Here is a 26,713-nt window from a genome sequence, read left to right on the forward strand (position 1 = left end):
CTCACGTACAATCGTACTTCTTCCTAGCATGCTTCAATAATTTATTACACACATCAGACTCATTGATCTGGCATCATTTTCCGTCAATTCTGATAATTTATATTCTCTCAGAAGACAATAGCAGGGACATATTCACTGCACATTTTTCTTTTTACTTCATCAGGCATGCAATCGGCCTGCATAATCAACTTCATAAATTAACATGTATTAAAACCTCTTGTATTTCTTACAATTCTCATCAGCCTTTTCCATTATGAATCCAAGTTCGATTCCCGTACAAATCATTGTGCGAAACAGTTTCCAACCTACATTGGAAGATCCTATTCATTCAACGTTGCTATGCATCTCCACACGTGTCAGCTTCTGAAATACCATGCGTCATACAATTTAACTGCTACTAACTTTCTAAATGACCAAAATTAAATTGAATTTACTCTCAACGTAGCAAGTGTTTAACTTGGAAATTGAATGATCTTGTCAATCTAATCCTCCTATCACTAATATACAACAAAAAATCGGAATAATACTAAGCTAATTATCATGCATAATATAACAACAAAATAATCCTAACAACTCCCTCAGTATCCCATCTAACTAATCGTAGATTAAAATAAAAATATAGAGATCATGCATTCCTCTCTTATCCGTATTTACAACATTACAAAGGTGAAATAAACACATGCCGTCAGGCGTAATTTACGTTAAAGAAAAATCCCTACACTAAACTGCACTAGTATTTTATCATAACCCATATAACGTGCCATCTATTAAAACATGCGTCTTATCTTGGACGACTCTCAGGACACTGGCAACGGCTCACATCCTTGCCGTAGTATGTGGTTACTCCATGTTGATCACTGCTTTAACACATAGAAACAATCTTCCTTCTTCCATGCGCGGTGCCATCTTCTTGCTGAAAGTTCCTGAACACTGCAACACAGAATGCTTTAGATGAATGTCTCTTCACCGCTCAATTCTGCACGTGCCGAACAAACCCTTGTTAGCTGTGAACTCAGCCAACACACTGACAAACAAATACACTTGAAATTTAACTATTAGGGTTTCTATATACAGTTATTAAGAGCGGCTCGCAGTGCGGTTCGAAAGTTCTTCGCGAAACGCGACCGACACGAAAATGTGAAACAACTGAGCGTCTCTTCTTCACTTTCCAGTCTGCGGCTTATTATTACCGTCTATTTATCTGTAGTGAACTTTGCGCCATAATATAATCTGCAATTTAACACTGCACCAGTTAATACAGTCAACTGCACGACTAAAAATACTGTTTATCGGTCCTAAAACCATACACTGATATATATATATCCATGTGGCAACACTCACGGACAAGTATCGGAGCACTACCAAACAACGTTCACATCACGTCAGCTTCCACGATCAGAGTGACGCTCTCTAGAGCTTGATACGGTAAGGAAGCGTGGCTAACGCCGTTGTAGCTATGGGATTCCTGCATGTTTAAAAGAACAGCCAATCAGCGTGCTTGCCATTCATAATGACTTGATATTAATTATAACACTCCATAAAACACATTCCAACTGACATCAAATTTCTTCAGATTATTTCTATAGCGTACTCCTGATTATATTTCACTTTTAGACCTGTGGAAATCCGTCAAATAACAGTACTGATTTCAAGCAATTGTCCATGTTGGTTAACCTGGGATTATGACTTCACGCGATCCAGATTCCATAGTTGCCACCCCTAGGCGTTCTCATTTGCTGAATATTTCTCTTGGCCAACATCTTCTACACGTGCCGAGGTGTACTAATTTCTGGTGATGCTAAGCCTTTCTCACGGTCCCGAGGAAGTATCGCGCAATATCCAGCGACTTGATGTCTCCATGGAGTTCCGGTCTCAGCTATCCTGCGATTCACTACTTTTCCCATAAATATGATCGAAATTTATTTCCATAAAAATTATATATTATGTGAAATAATAATCTGAGTGTCTTTTATGGGCCGTCAGGCTACTGCTCAAATATACCACCATTATTACACAAATTTTACACAATTATTACACTAATTTTCACTAATTTTACACCGCGATTATAACAATTATACACCAAGATTATACCAATTTTACACCATTATTACACTAATTTTACACCATGACAACACCACTATTATTTCAACAATCTTACATAAAATTTATGCTAATTATTGCACCAATTTTACACCATTATTACACCAAATAAACACCATAAATACAACAATATACACCAATTTTACACCATTACACCAATTTTTTACCAAATTTGCACCATCATTACACAAAATTTACGCTAATTTGACACCATTAATGCATAAATTTTACACCATTATGACACCAATTATACACCTGAACAAACTAGACTCTATCAGTAACAGGAGGATGATGTTCTCTTGATGTGGGAGAACTCATATCACTATCCTGCACTAAAGCTATGGCTATACAAATTAGACTCTATCAGTATCAGGAGGATGATGTTCCCATGATGTGGGATCAGTTAAATATCTATAGTACGCTAGGGCTAGTAGCTATACAAACTAGACTCTATAAACATCAGGAGGACGATGTTCTCTTGATATGGGAGCAGTTACTTATCTATAATACACTAAAGCTAGTAGCTACACAAACTAGACTCAATCAGTATAAGGCGGACGAATTTCTCTTGATGTGGGAGCAATTATATCACTATCCTGCACTAAAGCTATGGCTACACAAAGTAGACTCCATCAGTATGAGGAGCATGAAGTTCTCTTGATGTGGGGGCATTTATATCACTATCCTGCACTGAAGCTAGTAGCTATAAAAACTAGAATCTATCAGTATCAGGAGGAAGATGATGTCTTGAAGTGGGAGCAGATATATAACTAGCCTGCACAAAAGCTATAGCTATACAAACTAGACTCTATAATATCATAAGGACGGTGTTCTCTTGATGTGGGAGCAGTTATATCACTATCCTGCACTAACGCTAGGGCTATACAAACTACATTCTATCAGTATCAAGAGGACGATGTTCTCTTGATGTGGGAACAGGTATATATCTATACTGAACTATAGTTATTACCTATACAAACAACACTCTATCAGTATCAGGAGGACGAAGTTGTCTTGATGTGGGAGCAGATATATATCTATACTACAATAAAGCGAGTAGCTATATAAACTAGACTATCAGAATCAAGAGGACGATGTTCTCTTGATGTGGGAGCACTTATATATCTATATTACACTAAAGCTAGTACCTATACAAGCTAGACTCTATCAGTACTGGGACGACGAAGTTATCTTGATGTGTGAGCAGTTATATCACTATCCTGCACTAAAACTATGGCTATACAAACTACATTCTGTCAGTATGAGGAGGATGCTGTTCGCTTGATGTGGGAGCAGTTATATATCTATACTACCCTATAGCTAATAGCTATACAAAATAGACTCTATCAGTATCTGGAAGACGAAGTTGTCTTGATGTAGGAGCATTTATATCACTATCCTGCACCAAGGCTAGTAGCTATACAAATTAGACTCTAGCAGTATCAGGATCACGATGTTCCCTTGATGTGGGAGCAGTTGTATCACTATCGTGCACTAAAGCTATTGCTATAAAAACTAGATTCTATCATTATCAGGAGGATGATTTCTTGATGTGGGAGCAGTTATATCTCTATACTACACGAACGCTAGTAGATATACATACTACACTCTATCAGTATCAGGAGGACGATGTTGTCCTTATGTGGGTCAGTTATATATCTATACTACACAAAAGCTAGTAGTTATACAAACTTCACTCTATCAGTATCAGGAGAACGATGTTCTCCTAATGTGGGAACAGGTATATATCTATACTACACTATAGCTAGAAGTTATACACAACAGACTCAATCAGTATCTGGAAGACGAAGTTGTCTTGATGCAGGAGCAGTTATATCACTATCCTGCACTAAGGCTAGTAACTATAAAAACTAGACTCTAGCAGTATCAGGATAACGATATCCTCTGGACGTATGAGCAGTTGTATCACTATCGTGCACTAAAGCTATTGCTATACAAACACAATTCTATCATTAACAGGAGGATGCTTTCTTGATGTGGGAGCAGTTATGTCTCTATACTACATTAAACTATTAGCTATAAAACTAGAATCTATCAGTATCAGGAGGAAGAAGTTGTCTTGATGTAGGAGCATTTATATCACTCTCCTGCACTAAAGCTAAGGCTATAGAAACTAGACACTCTCAGTATCAGGAAAACGAAGTTATCTTGATGAGGGAGCATTTATATCAATCTCCTGCACTAAATTTATGGCTATATAAACTAGACACGATCAGTATGAGGAGGACGTTTTCTTGAATTGGGAGCAGATATATATATCTATACTAAAATAAAGCTTACAAACTAGTGTGTATCAGTATCAGGAAGATGAATCTGTCATGGTGTGGGAGCAGTTGTATCACTATCCTGAACTAAAGCTATTGCTATACAAACTAGACTCTATCAGTATTAGAAGGACGATGTTCTCTTGATGTGGGAACTGTTATATCACTATCCTGCACTAAAGCTAAGGCTATACAAACTCGATTCTATCATTAACAGGAGGATGCTTTCTTGATGTGGGAGCAGTAATGTCTCTATACTACATTAAAACTATTAGCTATAAAACTAGAATCTATCAGTATCAGGAAGAGGATGTTCTCTTGAAGTGGGAGCAGTTATATAGCTATCCTGCACTAAGGCTATGGCTATACAAACTAGACTGTATCAGTATCAGGAGGACGAAGTTCTCTTGATGTGGGAGCAATTGTATCGCTATCCGGCACTAAAGCCATTGCTATACAAATAAGCCTCTATCAGTATTAGGAGGATGATATTCTCTTGAAGTGGGAGCAGTTATATATCTAAACTACACTAAAGCTACTTGATATACAAACTAGACTCTACCAGTATTAGAAGGATGATGTTCTCATGAGGTGGGAGAAGTTATATCACTATCCTGCACTAATGCTATGGCTATAAAAAACTAGACTATCAGTATGGGAAGGATCGTTATCTTGATGTGGGAGCAGTTATGTCCCTATACTATACTAAAGCTAGTAGCTATACAAACTAGCCTCTATCATTATCAGGAGGACGAAGTTGTCTTAATGTAGGAGCAGTTATATACCTATACTACACTAAAGCTAATAGCTATACAAACTATCCTTTTTCAGTATCAGGAGGATGGTGTAGTCTTGATGAGGTAGCACTTATATCACTGTCCTACAGTAAAGATATGGCTATACAATCTAGAATCTATCTGTATCCGGAGGATGATATTCTCTTCATGTTGGAGCAGTTATATCACTGTACTACACCAAAGCTAGTAGCAATACAAACTAGACTCTATCAGTAATAGGAGGATGATGTTCTCTTAATTTGGGAGCAGTTATATATCTATACTACAAAACAGGTAGTCGCTATACAAACTATCCTCTATCATTATCAGAAGGATGATTATATCTTGATGTGGGAGCTCTTATATCACTATCCTGCACTAAAACTATGCCTAGACTATCAATATAAGTAGGATGTTGTCTTGATGTGGGAGCAGATATATATATATCTAAACTACAGTAAAGCTATTAGCTATACCAACTACATTCTATCAGTATCAGAAGGACGGTGTTCTCCTGATGTGGAATCACTTATATCACTATCCTGCACTAAAGCTAGTAGGTGTACAAAGTAGACTATCAGTATCAGGAGGACGAAGTGTACTTGATGTGAGAGGGGTTATATATATCTATACTACACTAAAGCTAGTAGATATAGAAACTAGACTCCATCAGCATCAGTAGGACGAGGTTCTCATGATGTGGGAGCATTTTTATCACTATCCTGCACTAAAGGTGTGGCTGTACAAAGTAGATTTTTTCGGTATCAGGAGGACAATGTCCTCTTGATGTGGGAGAAGTTATATTACTATCCTGCACTAAAGCTATGGCTGTACAAACTAGACACTATCAGTATCAGGAGGACGATGTTCTCTTAATGTGGGAACACTTATATCAATATCCTGCACTAAAGGTATGGCTATAAAAAATAGACTCTATCAGTATCAGGTGTACGTTGTTCTCTTGACGTGGGAGCAGTTACATATCTATAGTACATTATGGCTATACAAACTAGACGCTATCAGTATCAGGAGGACGGATTTGTCTTGATGTGGGAGCAGTTATATCACTATCCTGCGCTAAAGCTCGGGCTATACAAACTAGAAACTATCAGCATCAAGAGGACGATGTTGTCTTGATGTGGAAGCAATTATATCAATAGCCGGCACAAGAGCTATGGCTATACAAACCAGACTCAATCAGTATCAGGAGAACGATGTTCTCTTGATGTGGAAACAGTTAAATCACTATCCTGCACTAAAGGTATGGCTATACAAACCTCTTAGTATCAGCAGGACAATGTTCTCTTGATGTGGTAGCAGTTAAATCACTAACCTGTACTAAAGCTACGGCTATACAAACTGGACTCTATCAGTATCAGGAGGACTACGTTGTCTTGATGCGGGAGCAGTCATATATATACTACATAAAGCTAGTAGCTATACAAACTAGAAACTATCAGCATCTGGAGGACGACGTTCTCTTGATGAAGAAGGTATTGGAAAACACCGAGCAAGCGGCAAGAAATCTCGGAAGTCGTGATGCAGTGGTGGTCATCGGCGGGACGAACGACGTAGCTCACAACGACGCCAAAAATGTTATTTCTGAACTTAAATGTACACTAGGTAAGCTGACTCACACTAACATCTTTGTAGTGAACGTGCCCCACAGGCATGATTTGATTAGAGACTCGTGTGTGAACATTGAAGTGGACAAAGTTAATACAGATATGGTTAAAATTTGTAAACATTTTCGTAATACACAGGTAATTGATAGCAGCAGTTTCGAGAGACACTGTTACACAAAGCATGGCCTTCATCTAAACAATTCAGGTAAACGAAAGATAGCAAATATTGTTCTAGATTTTATTAATCATAAGATATGTACTGTAAAAAAGGCCACTCCCTTGAGTTATAATACTGACCACGAAAACTAGTAGAATGAGCCAGCTGTACTTCAAGCTGGCTCAGCCAACTAGAAAATGAAACTCAGGAAATTAAGGAATTTCAAGTTACCCAATTGCAACAGTCAATTTTTAGGGAGGAAGGGGGTCTGAGATTGCTCTTGGTGAACTGTCAGAGTGTAGTAAATAAACAATTAAAATTCAGTACATTGATGGAATCTTCTGAGACTGATGTGGTGATAGGAGTGGAATCGTGGTTGAGAGAAGGGGTGGGTAATAGAGAAGTATTTCCAGAAGGGTACACAGTCTATCGTATAGACCGAGGAGATAAAAAGGGAGGGGGGTGTTTATTCTGGTGAAGGAAACATATTGTTCACATGAATGGTTTACCGATGAAAGGGATGAAATATTAGGGATAAAATTAATTTGTGATAATATGAAGGAGGTGGGAATTATAGGAACATACAGGCCTGGAAGAGAGGAAAGAGACATGGAAATATTTGAGAAAATAATAGATTATACTCATAAGAACAATAATAATGATGTGGTAATAATTGGGGGAGATCTAAACTTGCCTGAGGTTGAATGGAATGGAGCTACAAGTAAAGCCCATGAACAGAAACTGGCAAATAAGTTAATTTGGGAGGGAGGATTTACACAAGTAGTACAAGAACCGACTCGTCTCAATAACTTACTAGATGTATTCTTGGTTAAACCATGGGAAATTGTTGATAAAACTGAGGTAATTGAAGGAATAGGTGACCATAAGGCTGTAATAATGGATGTAGGACTGGTACCAAAAAGGCTTAATAAGAGGGTCACACAAGACAAGAAATTGTACAGAAAAACTAAAGTTGATGAATTTGGGACTTACCTTAAATCACAATTCAGTTGTTGGATAAGTGAAGGGAGTAATGTGGATACACTTTGGGTTAAATTCAAAGAAATCATTTGGGAAGGAGAGAAGAGATTTGTACCTGTTAAGAAGGGTAAAATGACCTCAGACCCTGTTTATTATACAAGGGAAATAAGAAAATTAAAAAGAAAATGTAGAATAGTAAACAGGAAAATCAAAGAAGGTAGGGAGAGTAGAGAAAGTAGAAAACAGCCAATGAGGGAACTGAATAGAGTGAAAAAGGAAGCAAAAGAGAATTATATGAATGGCATACTTCAAGAGGGTAATGACTACAAAGGGAAATGGAAAAAGCTGTATTCATATATCAGGAATCAAAAAGGAAAAGGAATCCAAATTCCTACAATGGTGGGAGAAGGGGGTGAACACTATTTAACAGATACTGAGAAAGCAAACCTATTTAGTAGGGAATTTAGAGATTCAGTAGATGATTGTCAGGAGTTGGAAACCGAAACAGAAGTTACAGAGGGACAGACACAGAGGGAAACAAGAAGCTTCTCGTTCACAAATGAAGATATTTTCAGAGAAATCCAACTGCTTCAGCAAGGAAAAGCAGCAGGAAGTGATCAAATTACTGGGGAGGTGATAAAGACAATGGGGTGGTACATAGTGCCTTATTTAAGATTTCTCTTTGACTATGTCATAAATAATAGTGTAATACCAAAGGAATGGAAGGAATCTATAATAATACCAATTTATAAAGGAGAGGGTGATAAAAGGAAACCAGAGAACTACAGACCAATCAGCCTGACCAGTATAGTTTGTAAAATACTGGAGAGTTTAATATCAAAGTACATCAGAGGGATATGTGATGATAAAAATTGGTTCATGAGGAGCCAGTATGGATTTAGAAAGAAATTTTCTTGTGAGGCACAACTGGTGGGATTTCAGCAGGACATATCAGATCAATTGGATTCAGGAGGCCAGTTAGATTACATAGCCATAGATCTTTCCAAAGCCTTTGATAGAGTGGAACATGGAATATTATTAAAGAAATTGGAGGGAATAGGATTGGACATAAGGGTTACACGTTGGGTAAAAACATTTCTAAATTCAAGGGTTCAGAAAGTCAAAGTAGGAATTAACGTATCGCAGGAAGAGAAAGTTTGGAAGGGAATTGCACAGGGTAGTATAATCGGTCCGTTACTTTTCTTAATATACGTAAATGATTTAGGGAACAATATAACATCAAAAATAAGATTGTATGCAGATGACATAATTGTTTATAGGGAAATAAATACCATTGAGGACTGTTCAGAATTACAAAGGGACCTTGAGAGTATCCAACAATGGGTTGAAGAGAATAACATGAAGGTTAATGGAGGCAAATCAACTGTTACAACATTTACAAACAGGAGTTTTAAAACTGAATTTGAATATACTTTGGATGGGGTAGTTATCCCAAAAGATGGCAAGTGCAAATACTTAGGTGTGAGATTTGAAAGTAATTTGCACTGGAAGGGTCATGTGGATGACATTGTTGGGAAAGCATACAGATCATTACATGTTATAATGAGGCTACTTTAAGGATGCAACAAAGAATTAAAAGAGAAAAGTTACTTAAGTATGGTTCGTCCATTATTGGAATATGCAAACAGTGTTTTGGATCCTCACCAAGAATACCTAATAAAAGAAATAGATAGTGTGCAGAGGAAAGCAGCAAGATTTGTAACAGGGGATTTCAGGAGAAAGAGTAGTGTGTCAGAAATGTTAAAGAAACTAGGGTGGGAAACTTTAAGTAAGAGAAGGGAGAAAACTAGACTTATAGGTTTATATAGAGCCTATACAGGAGAAGCAGCATGGGGAGATATCTGTGAGAGGCTTCAGTTGGAAAATAATTATATCGGCAGGACTGACCACAAATATAAAATTAGAAGGAATTTTAGCAGAAGCGATTGGGGTAAATTTTCTTTCATTGGGAAGGGTGTGAAAGAGTGGAACAGTTTACCAGGGGTAGTGTTTGGTCCTTTTCCAAAATCTGTACAGATATTCAAGAAGAGAATAAACAGCAACAGAGAAAATAAATGAAATGTTAGAGGGCATTCGACCAGTGCAGGGTAATGTAAATAAAAAATGTGTGTGAATAAATTAATTACATCCCCTGGTCTAAGGAGTTTGGACAGCCAAAGTAGGGGACTGCCTGTAGGGGTAAAGTACAGTGGGGACTTCGAGAGCCCTGGGACCGTTATGGTAGCTGTGAAGGCCCTTCAGGAACTCTGAAAAGTGGTGGTAAAAGGGGCTCTGGTTAAGACGCAGCAGGTCGTTATGCTACTTAGGTTCCAGAATGGGTAAAGAAAAGAAAAAGTAAATAAATGCAATGTAAATTTTAATCTTATACCAGTTGTACAGTATCATTTGAAGTAAAGTATACTGTATATAAGATGACTATATTTGTAAGTAGTACAGGAGATATTATAAGTAGAATTTTGTAAACAATGTAAATTTATTAAGGATGAACTGTGTGTTTAATAGAAAAAATTGTTTGCATAAATTATATAATATTGTATTATAGGAAAATTTTATTCTCTTGTTAATTTGATATTTAGTGCTTGACAATAATGTATTTTAGTGTACCATTTGCCACCGAGGTAAACACCTCATTTGCAAATAAAGAGATTTTGATTTGATTTTGATTTTTGAGTTATATCACTATCCTGCACAAAAGCATGTAGGTATACAACCTAGACGCTTTCACTATCAGGAAGACAATGTTGTCTTATGTGGGAGCAGGTATATCACTATACTACACTCACATTAGTAGCTTTACAAACTCGACTCTATCAGTATCAGGAGGACTACGTTGTCTTAACGCGGGAGAAGTCATATATATATACTACATAAAGCTAGTAGCTATACATACTAGAATCTCTCAGTATCAGGAGGACGACGTTCTCTTGAAGTGGGGGCAGTTATATATCTACACTACAGTAAAGCTAGTAGCTATACAAGCTACACTCTATCAGTGTCAGGAGGACGATGTTCTCTTGATGTGGGAGCAGTTATATCACTATACTACACGAAAGGTAGTAGCTATACAAACTAGACTCTGTATCAGTATCAGGAGGACGTAATTGTCTTGATGTGGGAGCAGTTATATATCCATACTACATTAATCTAGCAGCTAGTAGCTATGCAAACTAGACTCTATCAGTATCAGGAGGTCGATGTTCTCATTCTGTGAGACCAGTTATATATCTATACTACAATAAAGAAAGTAGCTATACAAACTATACTCTATCAGTATCAGGAGGACTGTGTTCTCTTGATGTGGGAGCAGTTATATCACTATCCTGCACTAAAGCTATAGCTATACAACCATGACTCTACCAGTATGAGGAAGATGATGTTATCTTGATGTGAGAGCAGTTATATATCTATACTACACTAAAGCTAGTAGCTATAAAAACTAGGCCCTATCAGTGTCAGCAGGTCTATATTAACTTGATGTTTGAGCAGTTTTATATCTGTACTACAGTTAAGCTGGTAGCTATACAAGCTAGAATCTATCAGTATCAGAAATATGATGTTCTCTTGATGTGGGAGATGTTATAATCTATACTACACCAAAGCAATTTGCTATTCAATCTAGACTCCGTCAGTATCTGGAGGACGATGCTCTCTGTATGTGGGAGCAGTTTTATCACTATCATTCACTAAAGCTATGGCTGTACAAACTAGACCCTATCAGTATCAGGAGGATGTTCTATTAAGGTGGAAGTGTTATATATCTATACTACAGTTAGTAGCTATACTAACTAGACTGCATTAGTATCAGGAAGATGTTGTTTTCTTGATGTGGTAGTAGTTATATATCTATATCACACTAAAGGTATACAAATTAGACTCTATCAGTATTAGGAGGGCGATTTTCTCTTGATGTGGGAGCAGTTATATCAATATCCTGCACTAAAGGTATGGCTATTCAAAATAGACGCCCTCAGTATCACGAAGTCGATGTTTTCTTGATATGAGAGCATTTGTATACCTATCTTGCACTAAAGCTATTGCTAGACAAAGTAGACTCTATCAGTATCCGGAGGACGATGTTCCCTTGATGTGGGAGCAGTTATATCACTGTCCTGCACTAAAACTATGGCTATGCAAACTAGATTCTATCATATGAGGTAGACGTTGTTCGCTTGATGTGGAAGCTGTTATATATCTATACTACAGTAAACCTAGTAGCTATACTAACTAGACTGTATCAGTATAAGGAGGAAGATGTTCTCTTGATGTGGGAGCAGTTATATCTCCATCCTGCGCTAAAGCTATGGTTATTCAAAATAGAATCCCTCAGTATCAGGAAGTCGATGTTTTCTTGATGTGAGAGCATTTGTATCACTATCCTGCACTAAAGCTATTGCTAGACAAAGTAGACTCTATCAGTATCCGGAGGATATTATCTTGATGTGGGAGCATATATATATCTATACTACACTACAGCTACTAGCTATAAAAAATAGACCCTATCAGTATCAGGAAAACGATGTTGTCTTAATGGGGAAAGGTTATATATCTAAACTACGCATAAGCTGGAAGCTATACTAACTAGACCCTATCAGTACCAGAAGGACGATGTTCTCTTTATGTGGGAGAACCAGTATCTATCAGTATGAGGACGACGTTGTTCTATTGATATTGGAGCAGTTATATATCTATACTATAATAAAGCTATACAAACTAGACTCTATAAGTATCAGGAGGACGAATTTGTCTTGATTTGCGAGCATTTATATCACTATCCTGCGCTAAAGCTATGGCTATACAGTATCTGGAGTATGATATTCTCTTGATGTGGAAGCTGTTATATATCTATACTACAGTGAAGCTCATAACTATACTAACTAGACTCTATCAGTATTAAAGGACGATGTTCTCTTGATGTGGAGCAGTTATATCACTATCCTACTCAAACTATTGCTGTACAAACTACAAGCTATAAGTATCAGGCAGATGATATTCTCTTTATGTAGGGGCAATAATATAACTAACCTGCAATAAAGCTATGGGTAGACAAACTAGACTCTATCAGTATCAGGAGGACGATTCTCTCTTGATGTGGGAGCAGTTGTATCACTATCCTGCACTAAAACGATTGCAATATAAACTAGACTATATTAGTATCAGGAGGATGACGTTCTCTTGACGTGGGACCTATTATATATCTACACTAAGTCTAGTAGTAGGTACACTAACTAGACCCTATCAGTACCAGGAGGACGATGTTCTCTTGATGTGGGAGCAGTTATATCATAATATTACACTAAAGTTAGTAGCTATACAAACTAGACTCTGGCAGTATTAGGAGGACGAAGTTGTCTTGATGTGGGAGAATATATATATATATATATATACTACAATAAGGCTAGTAGCTATACAAACTAGATTGTATCAGAAATAGGACGACGTTGTCCTCTTGATGTGGGAGCACATATATCACTATTCTTCACTAAGACTATGACTGTACAAACTAGACACTATCAGTATCAGGAGGACGATGTTCTCTTGATGTGGGGACACTGATATCACTATTCTGCACTAAAGCTATGGCTATAAAAATTGATAATATCACTATCAGGATTACGGTGTTCTCTTCATGTGGGAGCAGTTATATATTCATACTACACTAAGGCAATTAGCTATACAAATTATATTCTGCCAGTATCAGGAGGACGATGTTCTCTTGATGTGCGAGCAGTTGTATCACTATCCTGTACTTAAGATATGGCTATACAAACTAGAATCTATCTGTATCACGCGGAAGATTTTCACTTGATTTTGGAGCAGTATTATCACTATCCTGTACTTATGCTATGGCTATACAACCTAGACTCTATCAGTATCAGAAGGACGATTTTATCTTGATGTGGGAGCAGATATATCACTATACTACACTAAGGCTAGTAGCTATATAAACTAGATTCTCTATCACTATCAGGAGGACGAAGTTGTCTTGATGTGGGAGCATGTATATATGTATACTACACTAAAGCTAGTAGCTATACTAACTAGACTCTATCAGTATCAGGAGGACGATGTTCTCTTAATGTGGCAGCAGTTATATATCTATAATACGCTAAAGCTAGTCGCTATACAAACTAGACTCTATTAGTATCATAAGAACGGAGTTCTCTTGATGTGGGAGCAGTTATATCACTATCCTGCACTACAGCCTTGACTATACAAACTAGACTCTATGAGTATGAGGAGGACGTTGTCCTCTTGATGTGGGAGCAGTTATATATCTATACTATACTAAAGCTATACAAACCAGACACTATAAGTTTCAGGAGGATGATGTTCTCTTGATGAGGGATCATTTGTATCAATATCCAGCACTAAAGTTATTGCTATACAAACTAGAATCTATCAGTATCAGGAGGATGTTCTCTTGATATGGGAGGAGATATATATATCTATAATACACTAACGCTAATAGCTTTACAAACTAGACCCTATCAGTATCAGGAGGACGATGTTGTCTTTATGCTGGAGCAGTTATGTATGTATACTACATATAAGCTGGTAGCTATACAAACTAGACTCTATCTTTATCAGAAGGATGATGTTCGCCTGATGGGGGAACATTTATATAACAATTCTGCACTAAAACCTATGGCTATAAAATCTAGACTCTCTCGGTATCCGGGGTAGGATGTTCTTGTTGTGGGATATGTTATATGGATGGATTAAAGTGAAAGATGCAACAAGGTGCCTTCTCTGTGGTGAAAACAGAGAAGAATTTCACATGTTGAAATCATGTTAATAAACCATAGCGGTGAGAAGGAAATTTTTGAATAACAAGGAACAATATATGATAAATGAGGATGAGAATGGCTATAGGATTATTAAGATGATAAGCAAAGAATGGTATAAACCTGGTAATCTCAGTAAACTGTTAATTGTAATTAGAAATTCATGTAGAAGAATGTTGAAAGAGCCTACAATGAGGGTAGCTCATATTACGGATGGATGATTGTGTTGCGAACCGATTAGTTAAGAAATTGCCAATAGGGCTATGTAGTAAAAGAAATATTAGTATATATAGCACTGTAAAGTCGATATGTTAGTAAGCCATAACGTAATTAACTGTCAAACTGTTTGTAATGAGACAGGGTCCAATGGATATAATGTTTCATCCTCAGCTGCTGGTGATCCGTGGCTGTAGGTTGATAACATTCACTCATTCATTCACTACTCATTCCACATATGTTATATATCTACACTACACAAAAACTAGTAGCTATACGAACTAGACTGTATCAGTATCATGAGGACGATGTTCTCTTGATGTGGGGGCAGTTGTATCACTACTCTGCACTAACGATATCGCTATACAAACTAGAATCTATGAGTATCGGGAGGACAATATTCTCTTGATGTGGGCGCAATTAAATCACAATCCTGCACTAAAACTATGGCTGTAAAACGTGACTCTATCAGTATCAGAATGATGATGTTCCCTTGTTGTGGCGGCAGATATATATCTATACAACACTAAAGGTAGTAGCTATACAAACTAGTCTCTATAATTATCAGGAGAACGAATTTGTCTTGATGTGGGAGCAGTTATTTCACAATCCTACACTAAAGCTATGGCTATACAGAGAAGACTCAATGAGTATCATGAGGACGATGTTCTCCTGATGGGGGAGCAGTTAAATAACTATCCTGCACTAAAGATATGGCTACACAAACTAGACTATCAGTATCTATGAGTATCGGGAGGACAATATTCTCTTGATGTGGGCGCAATTAAATCACAATCCTGCACTAAAACTATGGCTGTAAAACGTGACTCTATCAGTATCAGAATGATGATGTTCCCTTGTTGTGGCGGCAGATATATATCTATACAACACTAAAGGTAGTAGCTATACAAACTAGTCTCTATAATTATCAGGAGAACGAATTTGTCTTGATGTGGGAGCAGTTATTTCACAATCCTACACTAAAGCTATGGCTATACAGAGAAGACTCAATGAGTATCAGGAGGACGATGTTCTCTTGATGTGGGCGCAGTTACACTGACTGACAGAGCAAATGCAACACCAAGAAGGAGTGGTTCGAAAGGGATGAAAGTTGGGGAAAAAACAGAGACGGCACGGACGAATAATTGATGTTTATTTCAAACCGATATGCAGGTTACACAATGCGCACGGCATCGACTCATTAGGATGTAGGACCACCGCGAGCGGCGATGCACGCAGAAACACGGCGAGGTACAGAGTCAATAAGAGTGCGGATGGTGTCCTGAGGGATGGTTCTCCATTCTCTGTCAACCATTTGCCACAGTTGGTCGTCCGTACGAGGCTGGGGCAGAGTTTGCAAACGGCGTCCAATGAGATCCCACACGTGTTCGATTGGTGAGAGATCCGGAGAGTACGCTGGCCACGGAAGCATCTGTACACCTCGTAGAGCCTGTTGGGAGATGCGAGCAGTGTGTGGGCGGGCATTATCCTGCTGAAACAGAGCATTGGGCAGCCCCTGAAGGTACGGGAGTGCCACCAGCCGCAGCACATGCTGCACGTAGCGGTGGACATTTAACGTGCCTTGAATACGCACTAGAGGTGACGTGGAATCATACACAATAGCGCCCCAAACCATGATGCCGCGTTGTCTAGCGGTAGGGCGCTCCACAGTTACTGCCGGATTTGACCTTTCTCCACGCCGACGCCACACTCGTCTGCGGTGACTATCACTGACAGAACAGAAGCGTGACGCATCGGAGAACACGACGTTCCGCCATTCCCTCATCCAAGTCGCTCTAGCCCGGCACCATGCCAGGCGTGCACGTCTATGCTGTGGAGTCAATGGTAGTCTTCTGAGCGGACGCCGGGAGTGCAGGCCTCCTTCAACCAAGGGAAATTGTTCTGGTCGATATTGGAACAGCCAGGGTGTCTTGCACATGCTGAAGAATGGCGGTTGACGTGGCGTGCGGGGCTGCCACCGCTTGGCGGCGGATGCGCCGATCCTCGCGTGCTGACGTCACTCGGGCTGCGCCTGGACCCCTCGCACGTGCCACATGTCCCTGCGCCAAACATCTTCGCCACAGGCGTTGCACCGTGGACACATCCCTATGGATATCGGCTGCGATTTGACGAAGCGACCAACCTGCCCTTCTCAGCCCGATCACCATACCCATCGTAAAGTCGTCTGTCTGCTGGAAATGCTACCGATGACGGCGGCCTGGCATTCTTAGCTATACACGTGTCCTGTGGCACATGACAACACGTTCTACAATGACTGTCGGCTGAGAAATCACGGTACGAAGTGGGCCATTCGCCAACGCCGTGTCCCATTTATCGTTCGCTACGTGCGCAGCACAGCGGCGCATTTCACATCATGAGCATACCTCAGTGACGTCAGTCTACCCTGCAATTGGCATAAAGTTCTGACCACTCCTTCTTGGTGTTGCATTTGCACTGTCAGTCAGTGTATATAACATTCCTGCACTAAACATATGGCTATACAAACTAGAGTCTATCAGTATCAGGAGGATAATGTTCTCTTGATGTGGGAGCTCTTATATAACTATCCTGCACTAAAGCTATGGCTATACAAACTAGACGCTATCAGTATCAGGAGGATAATATTCTCTTTATGTGGGAGTTTTATATATCTTTACTACACTAAAGCTAGTAGCTATACTAGCTAGACTGTGTCAGTATCAGTAGGGCGATGTTCTCTTGATGTGGGAGCAGTTATACCACTGTCCTGCACTAAGGCTCTGGCTATACAAACTAGATTCTACCAGTATGAGGTAGACGTTGTTCTCATAATGTGGGAGTAGTTTTATATGTATACCACACTAAAGCGACACAAACTAGACTCTATAACTATCAGGAGGGCGATGTTCCCTTGATATGGGAGCACTTATACCAATATCCTGCACCGAAGGTGTTGTTATAGAAACTAGACTCTATCAGTATCAGGAGGACAGTGTTCTCTTGATGTGGGAGCAGTTATATCACTCTCCTGCACTTAAGCTATGGCTAGACAAACAAGACCCTATCAGTATCAGGAGGACGAGGTTCGCTTTATGTGGGAGCAGTTATACCACTATACTGCACTAAAGCTTGTAGTTATACAAACTAGACTCTATCAGTATCAGGACGACGATGTTCTCTTGATGTGGGAGCACATATATCACTATTCTGCACTAAAGCTTTGGCTATAGATACTAGACACTATCAGTATCAGGAGGACGATGTTCTCTTTATGTGTGTGCACTTGTAGCACTATTCTGCACTAAGGCTGTGGCTATAACAATAGACCTATCAGTATCAGTTGGACGGTGTTCTCTTGACGTGGGAGTAGTTATATATATATATCTATATATTATGTTATAGCTATACAAACTAGACTCTATCAGTATCAGGAGGAAGAATTTGTCCTGATGTGGGAGCAGTTATATCACTATCCTGCGCTACAACTATGGCTATACAAAAAAGACCCTCTCAGATTCAGGAGGACGATGTTTTCTTGATATGGAAGCAGTTATATCTTAATCCGTCACAAAACTATTTCTATACAACTAGACTGTATCAGTATCGTAAGGACGGTGTTCTATTGACGTGGGAGCAGTTATATCACTATACTGCACTAGAGCCATGACTATACAAAGTAGACTTGATCAGTATCAGGAGGACGGTGTTCTCTTGATGTGGGAGCAGTTATAACGCTATCCAGCACAAAAGCTATGGCTATAAAAGAGAGACCCTATCAGAATCCCGAGGATTTTCTCTTTATATGCGAGCAGTTATATATCTATACCACACTAAAGCTAGTAACTATACTAACCAGACTCTATCAGTATCAGGAGTACGAAGTTCTGATCATGTGGGAGCAGTTAAATCACTATCTTGCACTAAAGCTATGGCTATACAAACTAATCTCTATCAGTATCATGAGGATTATCTCTTGATGTGGGAGCAGTTATATATTTATACTACACAAAACTGGTAGCTATACAAACTAGACACTATCAGTTTCGAGAGACGATGTTGACTTGATGTGGCTGCAGTTATATCACTATCCTGCACTAAAGCTAGCAGCTATACAAATTACACTATCAGTATCAGGAGGAGGAAATTGGCTTGACGTTGGAGCTTTTCTATCACTATCCTGCACTAAAGGTATGGCTATACAAACTAGACTCTATCAGTATCATAAGGGTGGTGTTCCCATGATGTGGGAGCTTTTCTATCACTATCCTGCACTAAAGTTATGGCAGTACAAACTAGAGTCTATCAGTATCAGGAGGACGGTGTTCTCTTAATGTGGGAGTAGTTATAACACTCTCCCGCACTGCAACTACGGCTATACAAACTAGACCCTATCAGTATCAGGAGGAAGATTTTATCCTGATGTGGGTGCAGTTATATCACTATGCTGCGCTAAAGCTATGGCTATGCAAAATAGACCCTATCAGATTTAGGAGGACGATGTTTTCTTGATATGGAAGTAGTTATATCAGTATCCGGCACTAAAGCCTTATCTATACAAACTAGGCTCCATCAGTATCATAAGGACGGTGTTCTATTGATGTGGGAGCAGTTATATCACTACACTGCACTAGAGCCATGACTATACAAACTAGACTCGACCAGTATGAGAAGGAAGTTGTTCTCTTTATGTCGGAGCAGTCATATATCTATACTATACTGAAGGTAAACAAACTAGACTCTAACAGTATCAGGAGGACGAATTTGTGTCCATGTGGGAGCAGTTATATCACTATCCTGCGCTAAAGCTTTGGCTATGCAAAATAGACCCTGTCAGATTCAGGAGGACGATGTTTTCTTGATATGGAAGCAGTTATATCATTATCCGGCACAAAACTATATCTATACAACTAGACTGTATCAGTATCATAAGGACGGTGTTCTATTGACGTGGGAGCAGTTATATCACTATACTGCACTAGAGCCATGATTATACAAAGTAGAGTTTATCAGTATCAGGGGGAGGGTGTTCTCTTGATGTGGGAGCAGTTATATCGCAATCCAGCACAAAAGCTATGGCTATAAAAACTAGACCCTATCAGAATCCCGAGGATTTTCTCTTGATATGGGAGCAGTTATATATCTATACCACACTAAGCTAGTAGCTATACTAACCAGACTCTATCAGTATCAGGAGTACGAAGTACTGTTGATGTGGCGGGAGTTATATCAATATCTTGCACTAAAGCTATGGCTATACAAACTAATCTCTATCAGTATCATGAGGATTTTCTCTTGATGTGGGAGCAGTTATATATTTATACTACACAAAACTGGTAGCTATACAAACTAGACACTATCAGTTTCGAGATACGATGTTGACTTGTTGTGGGTGCAGTTATATCACTATCCTGCACTAAAGCTAGTAGCTATACAAATTACACTATCAGTATCAGGAGGACGAATTTGTCTTGACGTTGGAGCTTTTCTATCACTATTATGCACTAAAGGTACGGCTATACAAACTAGACTCTATCAGTATCATAAGGGCGGTGTTCTCTTGATGTGGGAGCTTTTCTATCACTATCCTTCACTAAAGTTATGGCAGTAGAAACTAGAGTTTATAAGTATCAGTAGTTATAACACTCTCGCGCACTGCAACTACGGCTATACAAACTAGACACTATCAGTATCAGGAGGACGCTGTTGACTTGATGTGGATGCTGTTATATATCTATGCTACACATAAGCTGGTAGCTATACAAACTAGACCCTAACAGTATCAGAAGGATGTTGTTCTCTTGATGAGGGAGCATATATATCACTATCCTGCACTAAAGCTGTGGCTATACAAACTAGACTTTATCGGTATATGGAGTATGATGTTCCCTTGATGTGGGAGATGTTATATATTTATACTAAATTAAAGCTAGTAGCTCTACTATCTAGAATGTATCAGTATCAGAAGGACGATGTTCTCTTGATGTGGGAGCAGTTAAATCACTATCCAGCACTATAGGTATGGCTGTACAAACTAGAGTATCAGTATCAGGAAGATAATGTTCTCTTGATGTGGGAGTTTTATATATCTATACTACATTAAGCTAGTAGCTATACAAGCTAGACTGTGTCAGTATCAGTAGGACGATGTTCTCTTGATGTGGGAGCAGTTATATCACTGTCCTGCACTAAGGCTCCGGCTATACAAACTAGATTCTACCAGTATGAGGTAGACGTTGTTCTCATAATGTGGGAGTAGTTTTATATGTATACCACACTAAAGCGACACAAACTAGCCTCTATCACTATGAGGAGGGCGATTGTCCCTTGATATGGGAGCACTTATACCAATATCCTGCACCGAAGGTGTGGTTATAGAAACTAGACTCTATCAGTATCAGGAGGACAGTGTTCTCTTGATGTGGGAGCAGTTATATCACTCTCCTGCACTTAAGCTATGGCTAGACAAAGAAGACCCTATCAGTATCAGGAGGACGAGGTTCGCTTTATGTGGGAGCAGTTATATCACTATACTGCACTAAAGCTTGTAGCTATACAAATTAGACTCTATCAGTATCAGGACGACGATGTTCTCTTGATGTGGGAGCACATATATCACTATTCTGCACTAAAGCTTTGGCTATAGGTACTAGACACTATCAGTATCAGGAGGACGATGTTCTCTTTATGTGTGTGCACTTGTAGCACTATTCTGCACTAAGGCTGTGGCTATAACAATAGAACTATCAGTATCAGGAGGACGGTGTTCTCTTGATGTGGGAGTAGTTATAATATATATATGTTATAGCTAAACAAACTAGACTCTATCAGTATCAGGAGGAAGAATTTGTCCTGATGTGGGAGCAGTTATAACACTATCCTGCGCTAAAGCTATGGGAATGCAAAATAGACCCTATCAGATTTAGGAGTACGATGTTTTCTTAATATGGAAGCAGTTATATCACTATCCGGCACTAAAGCCTTATCTATACAAACTAGACTCTATCAGTATCATAAAGACGGTGTTCTATTGATGTGGGAGCAGTTATATCAATATACTGCACTAGAGCCATGACTACACAAACTAGACTCGACCAGTATGAGGAGGAAGTTGTTCTCTTTATGTCGGAGCAGTCATATATCTATACTATACTGAAGGGAAACAAACTAGACTCTAACAGTATCAGAGGACGAATTTGTGTTCATGTGGGAGCAGTTATATCAGTATTTTGCGCTAAAGATATGGCTATGCAAAATAGACACTATCAGATTCAGGAGGACGATGTTTTTTATGATATGGCAGTAGTTATATCACTATCTGGCACTAAAGATATATCTATACAAACTAGACCCTATCAGTATCAGGAGGACCATGTTCTCTAGATGTGGGAGCAGTTAGAGCATTATCCTGCACTAAAACTAAGGCTATTCAAACTAGACTCTATCAGCATCAGAAGGACAATATTCTCTTGATGTGGGAGCATTTGCATCACTATCCTGCACTAAAGATATGGCTATACAAACTAGAATCTATCGGTATCAGGAGGACGATGTTTTCTTGATATGGGAGTAGTTATATCAATATCTTGCACTGAAGCTATGGCTATACAAGCTAGACTCTGTCAGTATAAGGTGGACGATGTTCTCTTGATGTGGGGGCACTTATATCATCCCGCACTAATGCTCTGGGTATACAAACTAGAAACTATCAGCACTGCAGGACGGTGTTCTCTTGAAGTGGGACCATTATATCACTATCCTGTTCTAAACGTATGGCTGTACGAACTAGAGACTATCAGTAAGCATAGGATGATGTTCTCTTGATGTGGAGCAGTTATGTATCTATACTACACTTATGCTGTTAGCTATACAAACTAGACTCCATCAGTATCAGGAAGGCGATATTCTCTTGATGTGGGAGAACTTATATCAATATCCTGCACTAAAGCCTATGGCGATACAAACTAGATTCTATCAGTATCAGGAGGACGGTGTTCTCTTGATGTGGGAGTAGTTATAACACCCTCCTGCACTACAACTACGGCTATACGAACTAGACCCTATCAGTATGAAGATGACGTTGTTCTCTTAATGCGGGAGCAGTGATATATATACTACATTAAGCTATACAAATTAGACTCTATCAGTATCATGAGGACGATGTTCTCTTGATGTGGGAGCAGTTATATCAATATCTTGCACTAAAGCTATGGCTATACAAACTAGACTCTATCAGTATAAGATGGACGATGTTCTCTTGATGTGGACACAATTATATAACTATCCTGCACTAAAGATATGGCTATACAAACTAGAATGTATGAGAATCATGAGGACGATATTCCCTTGATATGTGGTCTGTAATATCACTATCCTGAACTGATGCTATTGCTATACAATCCAGGCTCTATCAGTATCAGAAGGATGATGTTCTCTTGATGCGGGAGCAATTACATATGTATACCACACTAAAGCTAATGAACATACAAACTAGACTATACCTTATAAGTATCAGGAGGACGATGTTCTCTTGCTGTGGGGGCAGTTACATCACTATCCTTACTAAAGCTATGGCTATACAAACTAGACTCTATCGGTATAAGATGGACGATGTTCTCTTGATGTGGGAGCATTTGTATCACTATCCTGCACTAAAGCTATGGCTATACAAAGTAGACTCTATCAGTATAAGATGGACGATGTTCTCTAAATGGGGGAGCATTTGTATCACTATACTGCACTAAAGCTATGGCTATACAAACTGGACTATTAGTAGTAGGAGGATGATGTTCTCTTGATGTTGTAGCAGTTATATATCTATACTACGCCAAAGCTAGTAGTTATACAAACTAGACTCTATCAGAACCATAAGGACGGTGTTTTCTTGATGTGGGAGTAGTTATATCACTATCCCGCACTAAAGCTATGGCTATACAAACTATACTCTGTCGCTATGAGGACAGCGTTTTTCTCTTGATTTGGGAGGAGTTATATATGTATATTATAGATATACAAACTAGACTCTATCAGTATCAGGAGGAAGAATTTGTCCTGATGTGGGAGCAGTTATATCTCTATCCTGCGCTAAAACTATGGCTATGCAAAAGAGACCCTATCAGATTAAGGAGGACGATGATTTCTTGATATGGGAGTAGATATATCACTATCCGGCACTAAAGCTATATCTATCCTGAACTGATGCTATTGCTATACAATCCAGGCTCTATCAGTATCAGAAGGATGATGTTCTCTTGATGCGGGAGCAATTACATATGTATACCACACTAAAGCTAATGAACATACAAACTAGACTATACCCTATAAGTATCAGGAGGACGATGTTTTCCCTTGCTGTGGGGGCAGTTACATCACTATCCTTACTAAAGCTTTGGCTATACAAACTAGACTCTATCATTGTCAGGAGGATAATGTTCTCTTGATGTGGGAGTTTTATATATCTATACTACACTAAGGCTAGTAGCTATACTAGCTAGACTGTGTCAGAATCCGTAGGACGATGTTCTCTTGATGTGGGAGCAGTTATATCACTGTCCTGTACTAAGGCTCTGGCTATACAAACTAGATTCTATCAGTATGAGGTAGACGTTGTTCTCATAATGTGGGAGTAGTTTTATATGTATACCACACAAAAGCGACACATACTAGTCCCTATCACTATCAGGAGGGCGATGTTCCTTTGATGTGGGAGCACTTTTACCAATATCCTGCACCGAAGGTGTGGTTATAGAAACTTGACTCTGTCACTATCAGGAGGACGGTGTTCTCTGGATGTGGGAGCAGTTATATCACTATCTTGCACTAAAGCTATGGCTATACAAACTAATCTCTATCAGTATCATGAGGATTTTCTCTTGATGTGGGAGCAGTTACATATTTATACTACACAAAACGGTAGCTATACAAACTAGACACTATCAGTTTCGAGAGACGATGTTGACTTGATGTGGGTGCAGTTATATCACTATCCTGCACTAAAGCTAGTAGCTCTACAAATTACACTATCGGTATCAGGAGTACGAATTTGTCTTGACGTTGGAGTTTTTCTGTCTCTATCCTGCACTAAAGGTATGGCTATACAAACTAGACTCTATCAGTATCATAAGGGTGGTGTTCTCTTGATGTGGGAGCTTTTCTATCACTATCCTGCACTAAAGTTATGGCTGTAGAAACTAGAGTCTATCAGTATCAGAAGGACGGTGTTTTCTTGATATGGGAGTAGTTATATCAATATCTTGCACTAAAGCTATGGCTATACAAGCTAGAATCTGTCTGTATAAGATGGACGATGTTCTCTTGATGTGGGGGCACTTATATCACTATCCCGCACTAATGCTCTGGGTATACAAACTAGAAACTATCAGCACTGCAGGACGGTGTTCTCTTGAAGTGGGACCATCCTGTTCTAAACGTATGGCTGTATGAACTAGAGACTATCAGTATGCATAGGATGATGTTCTCTTGATGTGGAGCAGTTATACATCTATACTACTCTTATGCTATTAGCTATACAAACTAGACTCTATCAGTATCAGGAAGGCGATATTCTCTTGATGTGGGGGAACTTATATCAATATCCTGCACTAAAGCCTATGGCGATACAAACTAGACTCTATCAGTATCATAAGGACGGTGTTCTCTTGATGTGGGAGCTTTTCTATCACTATCCTTCACTAATGTTATGGCAGTACAAACTAGAGTCTATCAGTATCAGGAGGACGGTGTTCTCTTAATGTGGGAGTAGTTATAACACTCTCCCGCACTGCAACTACGCCTATACAAACTAGACCCTATCAGTATCAGGAGGAAGAATTTGTCCTGATGTGGGTGCAGTTATATCACTATCCTGCGCTAAAGCTATGGCTATGCAAAATACACCCTATCAGATTTAGGAGGACGATGTTTTCTTGATATGGAAGCAGTTATACCACTATCCGACACTAAAGCCTTATCTATACAAACTGGACTCTATCAGTATCATAGGGACGGTGTTCTCTTGATGTGGGAGCAGTTATATCACTATACTGCACTAGAGCCATGACTATACAAACTAGACTCGACCAGTATGAGGAGGAAGTTGTTCTCTTTATGTCGGAGCAGTCATATATCTATACTATACTGAAGGTAAACAAACTAGACTCGAACAGTATCAGAGGATGAATTTGTGTTCATGTGGGAGCAGTTATATCACTATCCAGCGCTAAAGCTATGGCTATGCAAAATAGACCCTATCACATTCAGCAGGACGATGTTATTTATGATATGGGAGTAGTTATATCACTATCCGGCACTAAAGATATATCTACACAAACTAGACCCTATCAGTGTCAGGAGGACCATGTTCTCTAGATGATGGAGCAGTTAGAGCACTATCGTGCACTAAAACTAAGGCTATTCAAGTTAGACTCTATCAGCATCAGAAGAACGATATTCTCTTGATGTGGGAGCATTTGCATCACTATCCTGCACTAAAGCTATGGCTATAAAAACAAGAATCTATCGGTATCAGGAGGACGATGTCTTCTTTATATGGGAGTAGTTATATAAATATCTTGCACTAAAGCTATGGCTATACAAGCTAGACTCTATCAGTATCATGAGGATTTTGTCTTGATGTGGGAGTAGTTATATATCTATACTCCACAAATCTTGTAGCTATACAAACTAGATCCTATCAGTTTCGAGAGACGATGTTGTCTTGATGTGGGTGCAGATATATATCTATGCTACACATAAGCTGGTTGCTATACAAACTAGACTCTATCAGTATCAT

This window comes from Anabrus simplex, chromosome 9, assembly GCF_040414725.1.
Source record: "Anabrus simplex isolate iqAnaSimp1 chromosome 9, ASM4041472v1, whole genome shotgun sequence".
Taxonomy (NCBI): Eukaryota; Metazoa; Arthropoda; class Insecta; order Orthoptera; family Tettigoniidae; genus Anabrus; species Anabrus simplex.